The sequence below is a fragment of the Thalia democratica genome, chromosome 2 (genome assembly GCF_965202585.1).
Source record: "Thalia democratica chromosome 2, ktThaDemo2.hap1.1, whole genome shotgun sequence".
Classification (NCBI taxonomy): domain Eukaryota; kingdom Metazoa; phylum Chordata; class Thaliacea; order Salpida; family Salpidae; genus Thalia; species Thalia democratica.
In genome coordinates, this window is record NC_139166.1 from 73,932,820 (window position 1) to 73,950,999 (window position 18,180).

At 25.7% G+C, this 18,180-nt stretch overlaps 3 non-coding genes across 3 annotated transcripts; 2 read left to right on the top strand and 1 right to left on the bottom strand.

The window, feature by feature from the left end:
• Positions 1-5,771: 5,771 nt before the first annotated feature.
• Trnan-guu (transfer RNA asparagine (anticodon GUU)) lies at positions 5,772-5,845 on the top strand. Its single transcript has one exon. It is a non-coding gene; the product is annotated as a tRNA-Asn (tRNA).
• An 82-nt stretch (positions 5,846-5,927) lies between these two features.
• Positions 5,928-6,001, top strand: Trnai-aau (transfer RNA isoleucine (anticodon AAU)). The gene has a single exon. It is a non-coding gene; the product is annotated as a tRNA-Ile (tRNA).
• A 2,974-nt stretch (positions 6,002-8,975) lies between these two features.
• On the bottom strand, positions 8,976-9,049 carry Trnan-guu (transfer RNA asparagine (anticodon GUU)). Its single transcript has one exon. It is a non-coding gene; the product is annotated as a tRNA-Asn (tRNA).
• Between the last annotated feature and the right edge of the window lie 9,131 nt (positions 9,050-18,180).

Consider the following 18,180-nt stretch of genomic DNA (forward strand, 5'->3'; position numbering starts at 1 on the left):
TTTAAAATAATGTACATAAAATATGCACACTACATACTCTTTAAACTTCTGTATTGAAAAAAAACTAAATCGGTAAAACTGTTTTAAATAAAGCTAAATACAATCCATGTAAGATTGTATGAGTATTAAAGTAAAGTATTATGGGTTATTACAAAATAGTTTTAGTCTTATACATTATCCAAATGATAAATTAATTTCAAGTTTGAATATTTTTTCGTTGGTTGTATTTTTATTTAAACAAATATATATAGGAATACTCATAGTTTATTGTTTTATTATCTTTAAATTATTGTCGAAATATCAAACGAAACATTTTAGTTGAACAATATTTTTAGATTAAAACGCTTTAATAGTTTAAACATGAAAGTTTTGTTTCAAGTACTGTTTTATCAAAACCATTAAGCAAATCCATATAAAATTTTATAAAATTTACAAACTTAAGTTTTCAATAGCACAACAAATCAATTTCATTATACAAACTTATTTTTAATTAAGAGTTTAAAATATATTTTTGTGTTGCTACTCCAGACGTGCCTTTAAGATTTAACAGCTTTCAAATATTAAAAATATCAGCCTAACTGCTTTGTTTGTTTTATACAATCTAACATACATTTGTAGTACATCGTGCAGTGTAGTCTAATGCAGTTTAGCACTTGAATTTCATTTTTATATACTTTCTAACTCATTTATAGCATTTTTTATTTTGAAAACATCAAATGCATCATGTCAAAACCCGTTTATAAATTTTAGTTGGTAAATACAAGCACGTTCAAATATGTTTCAACCGGTATTAGTATATTAAGGTTAGTATATTTTAAAAATTTCTTTCTTTTTTGTATTGTTAATTTTAAAGGTTTTTAATACTTTTTGTTTTATAATATGTGTTTTATAATATTAATATGTGTGAAAGAACTATATTAAATTTATACCTTTATATTTCAAAGCTATATTGTCAGACATTTAATTAGTAGTTATAAAGAAATATGCAGTTGAATAATGAATTGAATAAGTATTGTAAAATAAAAAGTAGTCTGTAACATTTACAAAGATTCTATTCAAACAAATTAATGAAACTTCTTCTTTTGTAGTTAAATACAAATAAGTAACAAACTTGTTTTTAAAGTTTAATATAAATTGTTTAACTTTTTAAGTTTTTGTATGAATACATAGTTTAGTTGAAGTAATATAAAGTAAAGTCGACGCGGCTATTCTTTTAACTAATGGTAACGTTGTTATTGTAAACACATTTTTACTTGAAAAAAATGTATACCTTAAATAAAAGTCGTATTGGCTGGTATAAAATTAAAATTAAGTAAATAATGCATAAAAATATTCATATATTTTAAAAAATAAAGGTTCTTAATATTATTATGTTAACAAAGTTATTTGTGTAAAAATTCCACATTTTATATTATAATAACTTGTAGTATTTAGAAACTTGATGAGTTATTTGTCATTTTAAAAGAAGCAATACGTTTTTTGTTAGTTCTTATTCTCTACCTCAAAATTAAGTTGTTTATTTAATTTTTCATCATGTTAAAAAAACAGTTCCATTAAATTAATAATTTTGTTATAAAACGAAGACTTATTTTTTCACCCACGAAATAAAATTAATATAATAAAAAAGATTGCAACAGCAAAAGTAATATACTGTCAATTAAAAATATTTATTCATCTAAGTTTATTGTTTTGCTATAAATTGTGCGGTTTGATTATATATTTTATAAGTGTTTTTTATTGAGTTAACCTAACTAAGTAGACAAACACTTTACTTTTACAATAACTTAATTAATTCAATTCAATTAACAAATTTTTTTTAAATGGTCCTTAATATAAAAAAAAAAAAACATGAACTCTTTAACTTCAAAACAACACTAACAAGTATATTTCATACTATTTGAGTCGTGTCGCATGCCTCATTTACTATTTCTTTATAAACGATTGTCTTATTTAAGACGAACAAACTTTATTTTTATTTCTGCATTCTAAACTACCTAAAGTGATATGTGAAAATTTGCTTTGAATAATGTTTTTAGTATTACAGACATAATTGCGAGTTCTAATTTTTCGCTTTTCACCAAAGTAGTCCAGGGGTGACTACTAGTTGAACTACATATTGACTGGTTTAAGGGCATTTCTGGTTGGCAGAGTGCGGATCAGATTAAGTTTAGTGTGAAAAATTCTCGCCAAAAGGATTGAAGTTAAGTAAAATAATAACTTGAATCCCACTGCCGGGGAAGTTTTAACACTAAACACAGTGCTATTTACCAAGTCTGGTGCGGACATCCCCAGGAAAAAAAAATAATCGAATTACGGTTTTTAATTATCTGCTAACATGCTTCACCGTCTACTTATTGATAAGTAACCTCACGTAGAACACATTCTAGAAAAAAAAATTTCATTATATGTACAAGCTCAGACCTAAATTTTCTTCTTAAATTAAAAAGTATTTAAGTTTCTTTATTCTATATATTAAGTATCTTAGTTATTAACTGACTTGTATACGTCAACCGAGTAAATTAATTTCGTGGAATTCGTCGATTTGATGAGTCTTTCCCAGAAAAAAAAAAGAAAGATTTCACCGCAATGTTCTCGCACAAAATTGAGTGATATTACCGGGATACTTTCGCACAAAGGCAAGTATTGCTTACGGACGAACTCATCCGTTTCAGTTTAATTTAGCTCCACGGCACAACCCAAAGTACGAAGCATTTTCAAATGAATACTTCCTTCTAAATGATGCTAGTTGTATATCGAAACAAAAAAAAAGTATATAGTCAAAAAAATTCCAATTATCAATCTTGTTAAATGAAAAAAAGTTTGTTTTTGAAGTATATAGGAAAAGAAATAAAACGTCATACCAATCGATATTGCAGGTGCTTCCACCTTGTCAATTTTGTTTAGTTTAAAAATAATATTGTTTTAGTTTGAATTATAATACATTTCAATAAACTGAACTTCAGTTTCAAACGCAAAGTTTTATAAATTTAACTTAAATAAATCTCGTTCTTAACAATTGTCTGACCACTTAAATGATAACTTAAATGAAAATTCAAGTTATAAACGATTGGTTACAAGTTACGCAGCAAAGTTTAATATACAGTATTTAATGAAAAGTTTTATTTATAAAACCATACTAAATCAAGTGAAATTGTACAAAAAGTTAATAAAGCTAAAAGAATAATTTAATAAGCAACGCAGATTTAAACAGTCTATTATTTGGTACTTTCTTTTAGAGCAACACAGTTTAATAACAGTTCAAACGCTTAACTGAATTCCACTCAAAAATTCAATTCAAGGTAGGAGGATGTTGATGTGTCATCCACAAGAGTTCATCTGTAATAACTGCCGCTGCTACAACAAAACTGCATTTGTATTAAAAATTGGTCGTTAAGCAAACGTCATAGTGCTTATCCCAAATTTAAACTTCGCAGTGTTACTAAATAATTAATTTGTAAATAATTGTACTCTTATTTACAAAGCAGGGACAATTAGCGATTTGAGCACACATGAACTAAAAAACACAAAGATACATTAAAACTACATCACACTATACTAAAACTACAGTTGTTTATAAATGATCAAAGAAATACTAATAAGTATTTTAGAAATTAAGTAAAAGGAGCATTCATTTATTAAATATAACGTGTTTATAGCACAACATAATAGCAAACCAATCACTGCCGAATGCCCAAAAACTTTCAAAACGTTGTCTTTTTATATCAAAAGCAAAGAAAATTCTTCTTTTCTTACGTAACCATTAGATAGAAAATAACTCTTTCGAATAAACAATGCAATGTAGTTTTGGAAATTGGGAAAATTGTTTAGATAAAGCTTAGAGAATGTTTACAAAAATTCCCATATTTATTACACGCCTTAAATTATAAAACCAAATATTGATTTCATTACAATGTTTTATAGATTAATCATCTTACTTGAAAATATATTTAATAATTTACAAGCGTATATTAAAATATATAAAGTTTACCAAATAATTATGTCAGTTTCTCCAATTTTTTTTTTTAATTAGTATTACTGAATTTAACCAACATTGTTGAACGATTTTTAAAGTACAAAGAAGTTGGAGACATTTGAAATTATTTAAATTCAAACAGTTCTAGTTTAACAAATCTAAATAACAGAAATAAACTTTATAATCAACCATCGGGTTTTAATCGAAGTTTAAGAAAATTTAATGAGTTATTTGTTTTTTTATTTTTTGTTACAATTACAACTATTAGAAAATAACTGTTCATTAAAAAAAAGTTTTAAAATATACTTTAAATAGGAACTCATCATTGACTTTTGTTGTAAGAGATTAATTAAAAAACTAATTCATAAGACATGTAAAACTGTCGAATTTTAAAGCAATACTTTTAACATTTTTTGTAAATAACTTTCATTAAATATATCAATTTAAAAACTGTTTGTTATAAGAAATTGTTGAAGGTATTTTAATTAAACGATTCCAGAGATGCATGTCGTTTGAATTTTATTGTTTCTTAAAGTAAGAGATTAAAAAAAAGCAATAGTTTTTTGAATTCATTTTCTCACAATAAATTTTACGACATATCTATTTACAAAAAATATTTTAAATTTCTAAAACCAAATTTGGAGTATACTACAATATTAATACAAAAATGTTTTTTTAATAAATGTTGGCTTAAAAAAGTTGAAGCTTTTTTAAAGTTGTAGTTTTAAACTTTTTATTTCTTATTTGTACTTGTAGATTCTCACAGAAAGTTTGTTAGAATCTAGCTAATGTAGTACAATAGACTGAGTAGGTTACAAATGGTTACCAGAACATATTTCTTACTAAATACACACAAAAATTAGATGTTAATTTACAAGATCCAGAAGCAGACATCCAGTTTAATGATCAGGTTTCAGTTAGACAGTATTACGAGGATAACTCCAATCAATTTGCAAACGTTAGTTTGTTTATATACATCATAAAAAATGTTTTGAAGTTTGAGTAGAGTTTAATTTAAAGTAAATTACTGTGGCCTAGTATAGTAACTTTTGAATATGTTGAATACCACTGTTATACATACTATAATTATTTACTAAAAAAACATTCCTAACTGTGGATGTAACTTTTAAAATAGCTTTTAGTACTTTTTATCTTAATTTACATAATCAGTTTTCACTATAAAACTATAGACATAGATATCATGATTTGTTCGTTTTATAAATTTTTGAACTGTACAGTAATGTCTGTATATGCTTGGATAATAGCTGTTTTGAGAAGGTGAAAAGTATTTGTCATTAGATTTATTTTTAAAAACACTTAAGTACAAACTGTTTAAAGTCAAACTAAAAACTATACTAAACAATTTTTTCTAGCTTAAGTACTATAGATGGTTTTACAACGCTTGGTTCTAAATTAAATAAACTTTTTTATTTTTCTCGATTGACTGAGCTGTAGTTGTTTTGTAAGGATAGGACAAAAAATAACTTTGAAATAAAATTATTTGCACTAAGGTACATTTAAAGTTTTTAGATTTATTAACTACTATTCATTAAATTTGTTTGAAAAAACGTTGAGCAGTAAGATTTTTTATAAAGTTGTAAATACCAATAAAAATAGTTAAAAATAATTTTAAGAGTTGAACAACATACAAAATAAGTTTAAGTAATTAAAAAAAAACTTATTAAAATTGATGATTTGTTTGATTTGTAAAGAATTGTTTGTTCCAGTTAAGAGTTTATGTTTGTCTTTATTTAATGAGCTTGTAAATATATTTTGAAAAATAACTCGTCAGTCACCGGTCTTCGTGGCGCAATCGGTTAGCGCGTTCGACTGTTAATCGAAAGGTTGGTGGTTCGAGCCCACCCGAGGACGTTTTTGTGTAAAACAGCGCTATTGTGACGTCATAATGCTCATATTCACATATTTGAACGGATATTAGTTGATATTGACGTGTGGCCGGTTAGCTCAGTTGGTTAGAGCGTCGTGCTAATAACGCGAATGTCGCGGGTTCGATCCCCGTACTGGCCACATTTCCTTCCTTTTTAGTATAGTGGTGAGTATTCCCGCCTGTCACGCGGGCGACCGGGATTCGATTCCCCGACGAGAATTGTATATAAATTGTTACTGAGCGTTTAAAAATTTTATGTCTTTTGAAGAATGATAAAATTGAAACTTTTGTTATAGAACGGAATAATTTAGTGTATTATTATGAAGTTAGTAATTAAACTATTATATTACAGTATCAGTTTGAATTATAATTTAATTATCAATAAAGCAAAATAAAATGTAAGCACTCTTTTAGTATTAATTAAAGTTGACAAAAATTTAATAAAATTTCTTTTAGGATTTTGATTATATTCCAGTTTTAATAAATTTGTTCCACAATGTTTTATGTTCAAAGTACAAGTTTTTTGACCATTTTAACTATAAATAATAACTTGAGATTTTAAAGGTGGTTTAATAATTTACATTTACTAGAAATACATTTAAAAGCAACTAAAAATATTTCTTTTTCCTAAAAAACTACAACTAAAAACAAATGCCAATAAAGTTTAATTGAAATCTACCGTTGTGTTTTTCATTAAGTATTTTTGTAACTTCGATAGCAACAAGAAAAAATTATATTAGTTTTAAAACCTACAATATACATCATTTAAATGTTTTTAAAATACTAATACTGCGAATTTATATATGCTAGATGATTTATTTGTGTCTTTTCCAGGGACATTCTTGTTATAAATTAATTTAATTTTTAATTAAATTGGAATTTTTTTCATAAAAATGACTATTGCTTTTCTTTAGTAATTGGGTCCAGAACCGGTCAGATTTTATCTTTGGTCAGAATCTATATTTTAATTTTAAACCCGCCGGATCCGGATCCAAGACATTTTAATATGACGTTGTCCTGGGCATGACGTTAAACTGTTCTGGTGTATGGCTCGATAACCGAAAGTTTTTTTGTACAACAGGTCCTTGGACCAAACCTTTTGAGCGTACTTTTTGTCGTTCAATAAACAATAATAATGCTGTTAGTATAGCTTTATCATTTTTCATGTTTCGTCTAGTCAAAATAAACTTAAATTTTAACTAGCAAATAAGACTATATATGTTACATCTTTAAAAAACTCTTATGAAAAGGTCTTGAAAAAACTTAATGAAAAAAATATTTTTCTCTGGAAATAAAATACATGCTAAGTTTCTTTAAAGTACATTAGTAAGTTTTAATTAAAAAATACTTTTTTAATATCAAGTTTAAATTTTAGGTTGCCACAGATAGTGCTGAAAAACATTCTGATTTCTCTATGTAATTTTCCTTATTTTTCATTTCAAGTAATTTTTATTACTTTTAGTAATTTTTTTTGTTCAATAAATTAAGAAAATCCATTGTAAAACTTTCTTTAAATTGTGCTCAATGTGTTTTTGTGATAATTGGAACATTTAAAAACCTTCCAGCTAATCCTCAGAAAATTGAATTCTACCAAGTTCAAAGTTTCTCAAAAATTTCAAATTTCCTTAAAATCTTGCACAGGGAGTTTTTGTGGTATTTGTGCCTAAACAAATTTAGCAAATTAGTTTGAATAATAAAGTCTTAAAAGAATAAAGTATGATGTATTTGGCAAATGTAATTTTTTTAGCTCAAAACTCTAATATTACCGTAACTATAGTTCTGCCCTAATGAACATCAATTGCATCAAATATACTTTTTATCGTCATCGTTAATGAGCCATTCCGGTTTTTTTAGAAAGCCAAGAATTTTTGAAATATATTTGTTTTAACATTGAAATAATTTAAATATTATATATACGTATAACAAATTTACTTAAGTATTCTAAACTAATCTGGAAAGAAAAATAAGAATGATTAGTCTGAGTTTGAAAACCCTATACTCAAATGATAAACTTTCTTAAAAGAGCATGTTTATAATAATTTTCCTCACTTTTTTTTTTTCAAAAATCCCGTTTTTTGCCTAACTTTTGTCTCTTTGATTCTTGTTTTTTCCTGACTTTTGTGAGTTTAAAATATTCTGGAATAGATTTATAAAAACTGGAATTAGATCAAAAAACCTACAGCAATTTTTCTAAAAATTTTGTCTACGTTAATTAATACTAAAAAAATTCTTACATTTTATTTTGCTCAAACAGCAATTAAGTTATAAATTAATACAATAATCTAACTATCAACTTAATAGTAAAATACTAAATTATATTGTTCGATAAAAAAATTAATTTTATTATCCTACAAAAAACATAAAAATTATATATGCACTAACTAGATTCAAAAAATTATTAATAAAAACCACAACGGTAGATTTTTAATTGAACTTTATTGGCATATGTTTTTCTTAAAAAATGTAGTTTTTTAGAAATAATAAATATTTTTAGTTGCTTTAAAATGTATTTCTAGTAAATGTAAATTATTAAACTACCTTTAAAATCTCAAGATATTATTTACAGTTAAAATGGTCATAAAAACTTGTACTTTGAACATAAAATATTGTGGAACAAATTTATCAAAACTGGAAAATAATCAAAATTCTAAAAAAATTTATTAAATTTTTGTCAACTTTAATGTATGCTAAAAGAGTGCTTACATTTTATTTTGCTTTATTGATAATTAAAATATAGTTCAAAGTGATAATTTAATATAATAGTTTGATTACTAACTTCATAATAATACACTAAATTATTCCGTTCTATAACAAAAAGTTCAATTTTAATCATTCTTCAAAAGACATAAAATTTATATATGCAGACAGTAACAAAAACCTCCCCGTCGGGGAATCAAGCCCCGGTCGCCCGCGTGACAGGCGGGAATACTCACCACTATACTAAAAAGGAAGGAAATGTGGCCAGTACGGGGATCGAACCCGCGACATTCGCGTTATTAGCACGACGCTCTAAACAACTGAGCTAACCGGCCACACGTCAATTTCAACTAATATCCGTTCAAATACGTGAATATGAGCATTATGACGTCAAAATAGCGCTGTTTTATAAAAAAACGTCCTCGGGTGGGCTCGAACCATCAACCTTTCGATTAACAGTCGAACGCGCTAACCGATTGCGCCACGAAGACCAGTGACCGTCGAGTTATTTTTCAAAATATATTTACAAGCTCATTAAATAAAGACAAACATAAACTCTTTACTGGAACAAACAATTCTTTACAAATCAAACACATCATGAATTTTAATAAGTTTTTTTTTAAATTACTCTAACATACTTTGTATGTTACTTAACTCATAAAACTATTTCTAACTGTTTTGTTGTTATTAGTAATAAACTATATAAATTTTTGAATTGCTAAAAAAAATCTCTTGTAAAAAAAAAAAATTAATAAGTACTTTTTTGTTACCAAAAAACATATAAATTTTATTAGAAAACAATTAATGTTAAAGTTATTGTTGAGCGAAAACTTACAAAAGCGACAATAGTTCAGTCGAGTAATAGGAAAAAGTTGAATCATTTTAACAAAACTAAAATAAAAGGTTTTTACAAAAACATTTAAAGCTATAAGTAAATTGGTTAGAATAGTCTTACATTTTAAAACAATTATTGTTTTTATAAGCTCATAATAAAATTTATCATAACTAATTTTCACCTTCTTAAAAGACAGGGTTGCCACTTTACTTTGAAACCTGGAAAAACCTGGAAATTTAAACAATTTTTACATGTTAGGTAGAAAAATTTTGATTTGACACAAAAAATATACCATACAGATATAAAAAAAATTGTCACCATCAAACATTTCTTTATTAAAAAACACATTTGAAGTAGCATTACAGTATATTTTCAATGTTTTTATACTATTTAACACTGTTGTTTACCTTAAACTTAAGTTTAAACTAGAAATAGACCCACAAACAAGTACTTTAAAGAAATCTGGAAAACCTTGAGAAAATTTGCCAAAAGTCAGTGGCAACTCTGAAAAGAGCTATGTCATGTATATCCAATCCGTATTGAAAACTTAATAAAACAAAAAAAGAGCTAATTTTGTTTCTGTATTTATACAGGGATGCCAAAAAATCTTGAATCCGTAAAAACCTAGAATTTACAAATTAGGCAAAATAAACCTAGAAAAACCTAGAAGTTTTAACAAATTTTACATATAAAGTAATGAAATTTTGAATATGTATGAAAATCTATCAAATACAATATTTCGTTAATTGTTTCAAAATTTTTAAGCCATTTTTTTTACCTTTTATTTAATTTTGTTCTGAATTTAGATCAATACCCTTGTACTTTTAAAAAGCTGGAAGAAATTTAGAAACATGGAAAAAAAAAACTTAAGGAACCTTTGACAACCCTGACTTATAAAACTGAAGATTTAAACAAACATTATTTTAAGATATTGTAGATTAGCCATCTCTTGAAATGTTTTATTAATATTTTGTTAAAAATTTATATAGAATATCTAATATATAAAAGGCTGTAAATGTACCTTATCGTATGTAAATTATTTTAAGATATATTTATGAGTTAAACCGTTCTAAAACATGAAAAAACTTAAATGACATCATTTAAAACTATTCTTAATAAAATTGAAACGAAAGTAAAAATACTTCTTAGATTTAAACTATAGCATTTAAAGTGAAAGAGTTGAATAGTTACAGATTTGGTATATAGTTAAAGAGATATTTTTCTTACCAAAAAAACTTAAGATATAAACTAAAACTTAAAAAATACATTGAAAGTCCAGCGTTCTAGGCACTTTTAGTTTTAATTTTTAGCTTAGCCTAAATTAACCTGTATTTTTTAAACTAGCCGGTTTTAACTTATGCATTCTAACCTGATGCTTTTTTTTAATTTTTATATTTAAAAATTGATTTAGCTTCAATTTAAAACGTTTAGCTAACTAATTTGCTTACATGGGAACGGGTCAAAGTTGCACGAGGGAACAAAGTTGCACGAGGGGACTAAACTGCACGAAGACAATTTTGCACAAGTTAAATTTTTGCACGAGATTAAAAAAAAAACAGAAAAAATTGTATAAAAAAAAACAGAAAAAGAAAAACTAAAAGATAAACTAATAAAAAAATAAAATAAAAGTTACTGACCGAGGATAAGGGTTAGGTGTAACAGTGATAGTTAAAATCATAAAAAAAAAGTATATATATAACCATTAAAAAAAAAGTAAGGGTCAGGGGTGACAGTGATAGTAAAAAAAAAAAACAATTCAACCTGTGCAAAAATGTTTCCGCGTAAAATTGTCTGCTCGTGCAAAAGCGTCTTCGTGCAAATTTGACATCTACCTTGCTTCATATCAAATTTACCAAACGTGTTATTTTTACAAAGATAACAATTGTCTTTGAATGCAATTACTTCTAATATATATATTTTAAACCCCAACCTTTGAATTAAGAAGTAAAATTAAAGCACCATATCCTCTCTAAGTTATACGAATAACTTAAAGTCTCTAACCGTACTTCTATAACTTGTATGTGTCTATAATTACTGTATGCAACTAAAAGTCGTGTGTGGTTGATTTGTAACTAAATTAAAAAATCAAAAGTAAAAAACGTACTTAGTAAGAAATACAGATATAACATTACTAACTAAAACTTCTTAAATTAAAATTTAATAGATTTATTTTTAAAACTAGGAAACATTAATTTAATTTCCTATCTATTTAGTATTTACTTTTCATGTAGTAAACAGCTTGAGCATAAAAAAATTATACTTTTATCTGTAAGTTTTAGCTTTTAATCAATTATAAATAATTTAGGCTTAAAATATTTATATTCTTAGTTCTAATTTCAGTAACGTTTACTTTAAGTGTCATTCTTTTTGAAAATATTACTATATATATTGTGCTTCAAAAAAATCAACAAAGTTTTTATGTTGAATTCATTATTATTGCTTGAAGCATTGTGTATTATACCAAAAGTACGACTTAAAACTTTAACTTATTTCTGTTGTTGTGAAATGATAATATTTCTCAGGCTAGTAGAGAGTACGAACTGAGTGATTCGATCAGCAGAAATGTTTCAAACGAGCTAAAGTTTCATTCATCCATATCCGCGTCACGTGACTTAAAACCAGCCAATCAAACTGCTCCAAATCGAGACCCTCGGTTGAATAGAAGTTTGTTTATTTTAATAAAGTCATTTCTTACTTGAACAAAATTATTATGGTCTTTTTAAAAACTAAGCTCTACAGTATTTCAGCTGCGTAGAAAAACTTTTTTGTATTTAGAAATAAGTTAGTTTTAATAATATTCAGCGTTCACAAAACTTGGAATCCTGGAATTTGAGAAATTTTGAAAAAATATCTGAAAAATTGTGGAATTTTGAACAAAAATCCTGAAAAAACCTGGAATTTCAAACAATTTTTACATGTTAAGTTGTAAAATTTTTATTTGTCACAAAAGTTCTTTCACATATAAAAAATTTTTCTGTCATCATCAAAAAGTTTTTGAATAAAAAGAAATTATTTAAAATAGCTTCACAAAATATTTGCAATGTTGTTATACCAATAAACACAATTTCATACCATAAACATAACTTTAAACTAAAAATAGACCAAATAGTGTGTACTTTCAAAAACCAGTGGTAACCCTGATTCTTCCATAAAATTTAATTTCTAGGTCTTTATTTGATAAATTATCTAAATTTTATAATATACAAACTATAAGTTTATAATGAATATAGGTTTTAGTAAAACAACTACATGTCACTAAAAGCATAATATTCATTCATATTTTGTTGTAAAGTTTAAATTAAAAGAAACTAAACGCATACAAAGAGTTTTATTTATACCCTTGTTAAACTGGTGTTATTATGCTTTAACTTTAATTACATTTTCTATTAAAGATTTAGAGTTTATATAATTAAACTTTCTTACTTGATAAATTTTTACCTAATACCTTTACAAATTACAACGCAACGAAAAATTCCATAAACTTGATTTTGCTAGCCACAACTACATTACAGTAAAATCAGAATTCAATACGACGTGTTAAAGTTAAAACTAATTAAATCAAAAGCACAATTGTTTAAATAAACTAATCACTCTGAAAAGGTTAATTCAACAGGGCGGTGTTCAGGAGCTGTTCAGACCTGAACGTTGCCAGGAAACGCAACAATTTGGTAATTGCGTCATCGTCCAGCAAGAGGAAGAAGCTGCTCACCTACCAAAAAGTAGACGGGTCCAAGAACTGAAATACTAAACTCGTTTTTTATTAATAGTTTTTTTGTTTTATTCTTTAAATAAAATTTGTTTGATTATTTAGTTTTTTATTGTTTTAGTTGATTTTTCTTTTGTAGTCATTACATTTCCGCTTAATGGTTTTGAAGTTTATAAGTTATTAAAGTTTTTTTTTATCATTTTGTAATTGTAATTTTGTAACCGCTGTGATTTTATTTTAAATTTTGATCACGATAAGCTGTTTTTGTTTAAAAATTGTCTATACACTTAATGTTGAGTTTTTCTAAATTTTAAAAAGTTTGACCGACAAAATCAAATGGTTTTTGAAATGTTTGACCAAAAAAGTTGATTGAAATTAAGTAAAAATTTTTATCATTATAAATAGTTCTTAACAGCTAGTAGAATAAGCTTATTTTTTTTATTTTTTGTCTAAATTAGTTCGTTGGTACTTATTAAGCTGTATTTGACATTAATAACTGATGAAAAAGTTCCTTTAACCTAATGCTAATAAAGATAAAATAAAAGCTGTTTTATCATTGTATTCTTAAGACAGAATTATATTTTAACTTATAGTAAAATGTAATTACAAGCAGAACCCGCGAGGCGTACTTTGCTGAACTTCTTTAAATACATTACAGTCTATAATTCTTGCATCTTTTATACAGGTAATTACAAAAATGGTACGTTCAAGTTGGCAATATCTGCTACCACGACACATTTTCAAACTTTCAGAAGCTGCGCACACTAATTACTAGAAAACGTCTGTGCACACTAGACTGTCAAAGCGTTTACTTCTACTATAAAACACTCAATTTATTTTTGAGCGTCTGTATTTACTGAGAAACTATATAAAAGGTGGTGCACTGCTCAATAAACGAGAGATTATGTGGTTAAATAAAAAAAACTGTTTTTAGTGTCTTTCTTTTGTTTATGTGTTTAAAACTTTGGATTTTTATTTTAACTAAAATTTTATAATACATAAAAACAATCAAATCATATTTTTTTCTTTACGAAACGTTCTGTGCACAGCAAAATTACTTTAATGCACAAGTGAATAACGTAAAGACCACTGCTTGAAATGAGTAAAAGAAAACTTAAGCGCAAGTTATTAGCTTGAGCACTCTTTTGCAGACTCGAATTATTAAGCTCTTTTATAAAGGTAGCTTTGAAGAATCTCAATCAGAAATATTTTTTAATCTCAAAATAAAATTTAAAAAAGTACTAAAACTTTATTTTGTAATTTTATCACTGCAAAAATAACAGTAGTTTATTTAAATGATCATTAAAAATATGCTTTAAAAAAAGTTGACATACTAAAGCTTACATTTTTTTTTTTGGTTTTAGTTTATAATCATATTAAAATATTTTTTTATTGCTTATTGTTAAGTTATAAATGCAAAATTGTGATTTTTAGGACTGCATTCGTTGTAAAACTAAAGTTACAAAAATATAAATGACATTGGGGTCATTATTTTTACTTGATCCATTTTTTACAGTGTAAAGTAAGTAATGAAAACAATTCAAATAGGTCTGTTTGTATCCAATTCTTTTTAAAGTTTGTTCGTTTTCTATAGGCTTCTTTCTAAACTATATGTAATCGAATGAAACTTAATAAAGTTGAATTAGCTGTTTTTATACGTGCATAGTAACCTAATGCGCACATAATTCTCTTTAGTGACTTTTTTTACTCACATTTATACTTTTCGAAGTCACTGATTTGAAAAATCGGCTTTATTAACTATTACAAAAGTATATTAACTTTTATATAAAGTAAATAATCTACAGTTGTTCTTCGCTTATCCGGTTTGTTTTTAATCCGTTAATTGAAGTTAACTTAATTTATAATTAAAATCACTTTAAAACCAATACAAATTCAATAGTTTACGGTGTGATTTATTTTCATTAAATAGATTTTAAACTTTACAAAAAATCTTTTTTTGGTTTTAATTGTTTGGTTCGTTAAAAACAATTAAAGTAGATAAAAACTAGCATAAAATCTCGTGTTCAAATGTTTATATGTATTGTATGATGTGAAATGGGTATGTATTTTAAAGAATAACGACGTTTTGTACTTATCTAGTCATAATAACAAAAACGCTTGTTCGATATGGCCGGATTAGCGAGAGGTTACTGTACTTACTTTTATTAGTATAGTTTAAATCTATTTAAAAAAAAGCACTTTTTAGACAAGTGTATTCTTCAGTAGTACACAAAATTCGCACTTAAAAATTCTTTATAAATATTTTATAAATTTTATTTTAAATACTTAAAACGAGCTTTTAATACACCAAGCTATTCGTATAAAAGACTTATATTGTTTCTTTTTTCGAGCTATACGAGGCTAGTTTAATAAATAAAATTCTTTACATCTAAGTTACATGAAAAAATAACTATTTTATAAAAATAGTGCCAAAATATTTTTTAAATACAACTTGTTAAAAGTTAGTGTTATGTAAGTCTTTTCTTCTTACTTATAACAATTATATGATAAGTTTAATATTACATTAAAAAGTAAAATATCAAACTTTTGAGTTTAATGTTTTTAATTTTGTACAAGATGTTTTTAACTGTACATGTACATTTGTGATTATTTAAATTAAACTATCGTTAATTTTAAAAGTTTTACTAGTTCTTAAAGTATTATTCTAATAAAACCTTCCGTTGTATTTGAAAAAGAATGATTCAGAGTTAATGCTCGGCAAACTAAATAAAAAAAACGAACAAAATGTATACACTTAAGATGAATAAGTTTATAAGAACCTGATGATTTTTTTATTCCTTACTAATCTACAAACACAAAGTAATAACATATTAAAATCAATAAGCTACCGTTACATGCTATATTCATTGGCTCAAAGTATGGCATAACCAGGAGAACCTTGTACAAGTACGTTCAGACATAGTTTTGTACAGATTAAACTAAAGAAACTAAAAATAAAACTAATAACAAGTAAAATCGTTTTTTAGAAGCTGTAAATTGTACTTTATTAATGTTTTGCAAAGTTTTAAAAAGAATTGTCTTTCAAAAAGTTCTATTCTTTACTTTAATATGCCAAACTTAGTTTTTTTTTTGTCTACAATATATTTTTAATAGCCGTTTATAAATTTGACAAACTCTTTTAAAGTCGTAATTAATTATCTACTGAATATACAAAATAAAACATGGCCTGATGCGGATTTGTGTAATTAAAACTTTAATGCTTGTTTTTGCTTAATTAAACTTCGAATATAGTTTTTTGATCATTTAGAGAGGTTGAAATTTTTTTAGTTTTTGGTCCAGATTTAAAACATACTGGGTATTTTTGAAATTTCTAAAAGCAAAAATTTTTTGAAAAAGTCATTTTATGAAGTTAGTATTCAAATTTAATTAAAATCACATTTGTAAACATTTGAAATAAAAAAACTTCGAGTTCATTTGTTTGGCAGAGTTTGTTTACTAAAAATAATTCTTGAGCCAGATGTTTCTGTCTAACAGGTCAAATTTCTCGTTACTTTTAGTTACTTTACACTCTTTTTACGTTTCTTTTCATACATTGTTAGTTGTTTCAAGTGCTAATTTATTACATTTTCTTATGAAATGATAAGACGAAATACCTAATGTTACTTTTTACTTCTTAACAAATGTTACAAGCCAATTAGAAACACTTTTGTATTACGGTATTTATTTCAACTATATCCTATGAATAATCCGAAAAAAAATTAAGTACACTACTTTATAAATAGAGAAGTATAAAGTATAGAAGTCATGAAAATTTGTATAACTAATTTAAATAACTTTAAATTTGTTTTAAACTGTTATGTAGGATACACTTTAAAGATTATTTTTTATTTCTACTTTTGGTTTCAAATTAAAACTTTATACGCTTATTCATTTCAATATTGTGTTTACTCAGTATTATATTACTCAGTTATGAAATTTTAACTTAAGTTACAACTTATTGTATATATTTAGTTAGTTTGAAAATTAATTTTTGTTTTTTTATAAAATTTTGGCTTCAAACTAAATTCAAACTTTCTTTTAAGTATTAAGTATGATATATCAATGAGTTGTTTGCTACATTAAAAGCATGTATTAGTTTGTTTTTATCGTCACTATTATTACACATTTTTCAACATCGATGTATTAGTATAAGTTTTATTCAACTTAATAAAGATTATTAATTGTTGTGCACAAAATAAACATGTATTTTTTACAACTTTAATATTTTACAATATTCTCAGTATCACGATAAGTCTTAGAATAGGGGTGGGCAACGTACGGTCTGCGGGCCGGATCCGGCCCGCGAAGTAAAAATGACCGGCCCCCAAAACTTTTTTAAATTTAAATTGAATCCAGCACGCGAGTAGATGATCCGGCCCGCTAAGCATTTTCAAAATTTATATGAAATCCGGCCAACCAATGTAAATGTTACAAATTTGTACAAAACCATTTTAGAATTATTTTAATAAAACAAAAATGTAAGACTTTGACCCTGAAAACGTTTGTAAAATTGGCTTTTTATTTTGTAGTGATTTTTATTTTTGTGGTGATTAAAACACTCTTTTGTAAAAGTATCTTTTTCTGTTTCGAGTCAGTTGAAGTAATCCTTTCTCAAATTATCCAAAAAAATTTTTTACTGAACTAACTTTGATGATCTTACCTACCATAATGACTTTCATAAAAAATGGACGTGTTAAAAATTGCTCTCTTTCCCAGATGTGTAGTTAGTTGTTTTATACTTGTTTAGAAAAGTAGAAAATAATCTTTTTAAACATTTACAGTTATTTTAATTCAAACTGCTCAACATTAAATTTTAGTAAAGTCTTTCAAGTTAAGACTACAATTTGCACTCTTTTCTGCTATTGATTTTGGTATTAATTTCTTTTTGATTAATTATATGGTTAAGTTTAGTAGTAACCAATTGATGACAATAGTTTCACTTGATAATCAGTTTGGTCGTCGTTTTGCAGACTTTAAACAACTAATAAAATAATTTGATATTTCATCATCATAGTTGACGTTTGACACCGAAAATGCACCTAGTAATATACAGTTAGAACTGCTAAACTTCAATGTGACAG